This window comes from Haplochromis burtoni, unplaced genomic scaffold (assembly GCF_018398535.1).
Source record: "Haplochromis burtoni strain Fernald_Lab_line unplaced genomic scaffold, NCSU_Asbu1 Contig_555, whole genome shotgun sequence".
NCBI lineage: Eukaryota > Metazoa > Chordata > Actinopteri > Cichliformes > Cichlidae > Haplochromis > Haplochromis burtoni.
In genome coordinates this window covers 262,249-268,669 of record NW_024582916.1, presented here as the reverse complement: position 1 = coordinate 268,669, position 6,421 = coordinate 262,249, and the positions used below count along the sequence as shown (strand labels likewise).

The 6,421-nt window shown below is 37.2% G+C and overlaps 1 protein-coding gene across 1 annotated transcript in view; it reads left to right on the top strand.

The window, feature by feature from the left end:
- Positions 1-6,421, top strand: part of zmat4a (zinc finger, matrin-type 4a) — a 155,941-nt gene that overhangs the window by 77,715 nt on the left and 71,805 nt on the right. The gene's annotated exons all lie outside the window — the stretch shown is intronic.

The window sequence follows — 6,421 nt, the reverse complement described above, 5'->3', positions numbered from 1 at the left end:
CACACACACACACACACACACACACACACACACATGCACAGAAAGATTTTCACTCTACATGGCTGCTGAAATATGGCATTCGTCAGGTTTCAGGTGGCTAATTTTATTATATTTTTTAAGAAAAGAAATACAAAAAAAGGAGATATTTTAAACTATGTCGTTGACCTTATCCACATTCCCCAAGTTTATGTCACATCACCATTACTACTTCATACCTGAAACAACAGTTTCTCAGCCAGGTCTCCACTGTGATTGGGAGCCTGCAACATACACCTACCTACTGCTTAATTAATTACATTTCCCTGCAATTAGCTCCTCGTTTATCCAGTTTTAATTAACCATGAAATTATAGATCTTTCCTGTTTGGAAGAGGCATCCCATCCGGTGGTGCATTTTTGCTTCTTCTTGAATATATTTGCTCATTATGTCTATAAAATACTGTGTATTAAGTGCAGTAGTGGCTCTGCTGCTGCTACCTTGGTAGCTGAGGGAAGGTTCTGTGTGTGTGTGTGCCAATGTACATGTGTGTGCTGAGTTAGTGAAGGACAACACCAAGGGCGGAAGGAGGGGCTGTGTGCATGTGTGTGTGTGTGTGTGTGTGTGTGTGTGTGTGTGTGTGTGTGTCAGAATGACTCAGAGTGCAGCAGTGTTTCTGTGTTATCACACACTGTGGGAGGAAGAGCTGTGTTTTTGTCTTATCCTCTCACACACGCGCAGTTGTGATCTGTGCTACATTAGAGCTCGCCACAAATAGTATTTCAGTAAAAACAGAAGCCCATGTTCATGTACTCAGAGGTTAGGTATGAAGCCACTGATGCATTCAAAAAAATCGATAGAAAAGCAGGTCCTACCTGACCAGAAGGTCTGAGATTGGCCTTTTTAATATATCCTTCATTTATCTAGTTGAAGGTCTCATTGAGAAAAAAAAACTCAACTCTGGCCAAGGAGGCAACAGAAATGACAACACATAAAACACGTATAATATAAGAAGTAAACAAATACAACCGACATTCAGTACTGACAGGTGAACACATGACCTTATGAATAACAGACCATTACAAGAGGAACATCAAAAGCAGTCGCATTGACTCATTCATTGAAAAAAGTCAAATATTGTGAGCATGTAGACTGTACTGGTTGTGGTTTTTACACATACAGACACACAAATGAGAGCAGTGATTTATACAGAACAAACAGCCAGTGGAAAGTCTGCGGACACACAGCGACAGCAAGAACTCCAACATGGGGATATTCACGAGGAACTTCTGATGATGTATTGAGAATTTCTTCTCCACTCTCTTATTTCTCTCTTGATGTTTTTATGTGCCATTACAGCATGTCAGTAACTTCTGTCTGCTCTCTCCTGAAATCTGTTTATTTATTTTTTGTGTCTCTGTGCTCATTTTTTCTCTCTTCTCTTTCTCCTCAACCCCCAGCTGCTGGCAATAGGGAGTTCGTCCTCCCCACTCTCTCTAAATGCTTGCAGACAGGGAATGGTTGCTGTGTTTTGTGTCTCATATTGTAGAGGTTTATCTACAGTAACAATACCTTAGACCTGGTTTAGAAATCTAATTGTCTCAATGACTACATGTCAAATCAGAAATGCAGCCCAGTTGAGACTTTTTTTAACATAATTTCTGATGTTTCAGATGTTTCTACTTGCAAATGTTTTAGAAATCCCTTTCAAAAATTGTATGTATTTACAGATTAACTTCAAAATGTAAAACTTCTATACAAAGTTTCTACTTTGTGCACTTACGTATCGTGCCTAAAAAGCAACACAATTCACTGTTGGTAAGTCTTTTCTTAGTCTGTTCGACCATGCACATCAATTTCTGATGCAGTTGTGACATCATTTGTGGCTGTGACAATAATGACAATAAAGTCAGCTTTGCTTAGATTGTATGCACCTGCAGTAGATACAACATTCCTTTTCCAAATGATTCTACACCTTCCCACAACTGGCTGTACACTATGCTTTGTGCAGCAACATTATGACATCACAACTTGTCCTTATAAAGACAAAGTGGCACTTTGAGTATGCCGAGGCCACAAACTATTTGTGGCAGTGTTTATTCTCCACCAGGTGCAGTGTTTCATAGGATATGATTTGGCCGAGCAGTTCTCTAAAAAGCTGCAATTGCTTTCTTTCAGCCAGGCTTATTTTGACTGGGCTTTCCTCTATCGCCCTGTAAATTTTGAGAGTAAAACAATCTCATGACTCAGTGAGCCACTGTTAGTGAGGTAGTGTTTAAGTGGCATACAGTAGGTTTTCCTCTAAAAATAGCAGTGTACAGAGAATAGTATCGATGGCAGTGGAATTATTGAGCTCTAAAACTAAAATTAGAAGATATAGGAAGCTAAAACTCTATCTAGAGTTAAAGGGAAATACAGATTCAGGTGTTTACTCAGTGGCTTTATTTGCAATTTGTCAGATACATTAAAAGACCATCCCACTGTTAAGAAGGTGGGGTGTTCGATCAAAGCATTTAAGAGAGTTAAAAAAAACCCCAAAGAGCATGATTTATTAAATTCAAAATGTGCTTTCAATTATATTTTTACACTCTGTACTCACTTCCCCTTAGATATCTTTGCTTGATCACTTGTGAATGTGTACGAGCAGTCATGCAGTCTGGAATCGATATTAGTCTTTAACCATAAGACTCCAAGGGTCACAAGTCTTCGATACTTGCCCTTTCTGTAACCTCAATGTTGTGTAATTGTTGGATAAGAGTATGGTGGTGAAATGTCTTTAGGTGGCTCAGCTTAAATGGGATTGTGCATGAGATTTGCTTAACTTGACAGATGCATTGGATTCTGCTTTTCCTGATTTGAGGGTCATAAAAAAACTTTTTTTCAGTACTTTTTACACCATTTTTTTCCTTTTTTTTTTTTGCATAATCAGCATATCACATTTCTTAAGTGCCTATACCCAGTAGAAGACAAACTTACATCTTTAACATTAAAGATCCGTTTAGGTATAAGGCGTGCTTTCTTGTTATTCTTCCTACCCTATTCAGCACATCCGTTTGTGTTTAATGCATCAGCCATTTCAAATATGGCACAATCACAAACCCAAATTAACTGGTGGCACCTTCTTCTCCTGAGCTGTTTTATCGTTCTGCCCTCAGCTTATTTAGATCGCTGTATGTTTGTCTACTGCAATTCAGAACCTCCCACTCAATGACATTAGTTTCCTCTCAGGCGAAGCTTTTGTGTCTGAGCCACACACCTCTCTTTCATCATAAAAACAACAAAAAAGAAAACAGGGCACGATGATGTGGAACTCAACTCTTTTAAAATGAGGGCATGAGGTGATTTTAACAGTCTGTGCAGAAGCTGCTGTTGCATATCTGTTTTCATCATTAAGCAATTAATTAGCTTCATTACTAGCCTTATTAATGTGAGTGTTGTGTGAATCAATTTGTACAGTCATGTTGGCACAAGCTTAATGTTAATGTGGGTGGTGAGTGTTGTTGAAAAGTTATGACCTTCAACTGATATTTCTGGGTATCTAATAGTGTGGAAACCAGTGGATGTTTTTTTTCTGATAAAGAATGTCAAATTCAAAATATCACATGTATGTTAATGTAATGTTGCAGACTCAACAGATTGTATGCAAATGCTTCCAAACTGATCAAACATTTTGGAACACTGGAGTATAATTATGAGTCGTATGTCATCCTTGGTGAGTAACTCAGACAGTGTTGCTTTGTAGCTGTGCATTTTCATAGCATATATCTGTAATTTATGCTCAGTGTCTACTTTGCCACGATGATCCATTTGGCAAAATAATTCCATTGGGTATCCTTGTTGGTCTTCAGACAACAATTCTGACGGCTAAAGAACCAAATGGGACAGGCAAAAAAAAAAAAAAGTAAAGATGAGCAGAGATTACTAATCTGGTAAACACTGTGCTTGAATTTTGGGCAGCACAGTGATTAGTTCTGATAGCTCCCAGCAAGAAGGTCCTGGGTTCAATCCACCATCTGTCTGGACCTTTCTGTGTGGCGTTTCCATGTTCCTCCCCAAAACAATCAAGTTGTTGGTTTAGCTTAATTGGTAGTTCTAAAGTACTGCCAATGTGAATGGTTATCAGCCCTGTGATGTCTTATAACAAGAATGGGATGACATTCATTTCCGAAAAGTTGAGCAGCTGGCCTCATCAGTTCCCAAATATTTATGTACTATTAAAAGAACACAGTATGCTACACAGTTGTAAACACGGCCCTGTCCCAATTTATTTGAGGCATTCTGCTGCCATCAAATCCAATGAGTTAATATTTTTGTAAAACATTTACATTTTGTCAGTGTAAACACTGGATGTGTTTTCTGTGTTCTATTGTGAATAAAATATTTTGTTTTTGTTTGGAGCATTCGGGCAGGGGTGGCAATCGTACAGATGTGCTGTACTGAAGTAGTACGTATACTACTGTTAAAAAATACTGCAGGGAAAGTTTATTAAACTTCTTTGCTCAAGTAAAAGTGAAAAAAAAACAGCTGTGAAATGTACTCAGAGTAAGAAAGCAAAAGTAGCTCCTAGAAGAACAGGTAAACTAAACCTTGTGCTACATTAAGGTGATAATAAAATAATATTAGAAACTTTATTTCAGTCAATTAAAAAAAGATTTTGGCTCTAGACTATAATACTCTGACTGGATAGGAAAACTGACTTCGCTACAGATTTTCAGATTGCCCTGAACATGTCATGTGGCTAGCTATTGAATTTAGGCCACGAGGGGCTAAATTGGGGCAAAATTGCTATTAAGAAGAAGAAATAAATAAAACACACACAATGAATAGTGACAGATTTCAACCCAACTCTGTGCAATTGAGGGGCCATAAACTCAGAAATCATAGTATGACAGTAAAATTTTACACAACCTTAAATGTACTAAAGTTTTATAAATAAAATCAGGAAAGTTTGACGAGGTCAGATGGACTCACTAATTTTTCATGGAATGACCCAGCATCATTTTTAAATATTTAACTAAACATCTCACATTGTCCACTTGAAATGTGACGGAAATTTACTTTCAGGAGTTTTAACAAGCAAAGACAAAATAAAGAGTAGCTTGATTACAGGCTGAAAAATAATCTTCAGATTTCTGATTTTGAGTTGGTTCAGTCACTCTTTACCTGTCCTGTGGCGTGCTCATATTTAAATTTTTGAATGAACCTAGCAACTCATTATAACTTTTAACTGGAAACGTTTGAGTACACAAAGTTAAAGTTAGAATTCTTCCCATGAAAAGAATAAAGAGTTGTGAAATTAAATACACAATCCAGTGTACATACAATATTTGCGTAGAAAGCCTCGTCTGAACATACCTTACATTTATTTATTTTTTCAAAAACTAAATTCAATAATGTATTCAAATACTTTTGAATAGTTGAAGTGAAAGGTGCAGTTATTGACAAATGTAAAAAACTTTTTCTGCCTACCGTCTGTTAATGATTACAGCCCATTCCATTTATGCACCGTGCCTTCGTCTAGACAGAAAAGACATTTCTCTGTATACAACCGGCTAATGCAGTGAATACAGGAGTCCTTCGGCTGGCTGATTGAAATTGATTGAGTGGTGCTGAAGGTAATTGAATACTGCTGAAATAGCCTACTGGTTCCTTTGAGAGTAACAAGGAAATACTGTTTAACGGCTCTAAAGCAAAGACAGAACAAATGGCATCTGTTGTATCCCGACTCATATCCAACATTCTTAATGAGTACAAAGTTTGTGTACATGCCTTATATTATAACTTTGCATTGGGAATGAGGTTGCCTATTATCCAAATTATTTTTTAAAAGAAAATAAAAAAGTATGCCAATAGCAGAATAGACCACTCTAACATATCAAATGAGGTAAGGCATTGATTTTATTTTACTTGAATATAACTAACGTTAATTCTAAGCTAAGTGCATCTGCCATTTTTTTCAGGTTTGCAGAGCTCTTTAACTAAATACAGAAGTAACAGTAAACACAAAATCTGTTTTTCATTGTTATGGCATCGCCAAAGACATTCAGATTCATTTGTATACAGTCTTTTAATTCAGTAGTCGATATTACAACCCGATATCACAGCAAAGAGTGTAACAGACATGTCGCTCCACCATGTTCATTTCACACTGCCTCTCCAAAGCGTGAAATGCACACACCATTATACTACTGCAAGAGAACAAGTTGGTAGTTGGTAATTGCCAGAAAGTATAAAGCTAGACATTATTTTTATTTACATGTAAAATGTTAATAATTTCTGTTTAAATGCTTCACATTTTCTTGAAATAAAATATCTTCCTCTGCTGTTACTGCAGATTACTGCAACTTCTGCATGTGTGTACATGTCATGCTTTGGAGAGGCAACGTGTGAAATGTACACTGTGGCGACCGTGGCTCAGGGGGTTGGGAATCGCATCTGTAACCGG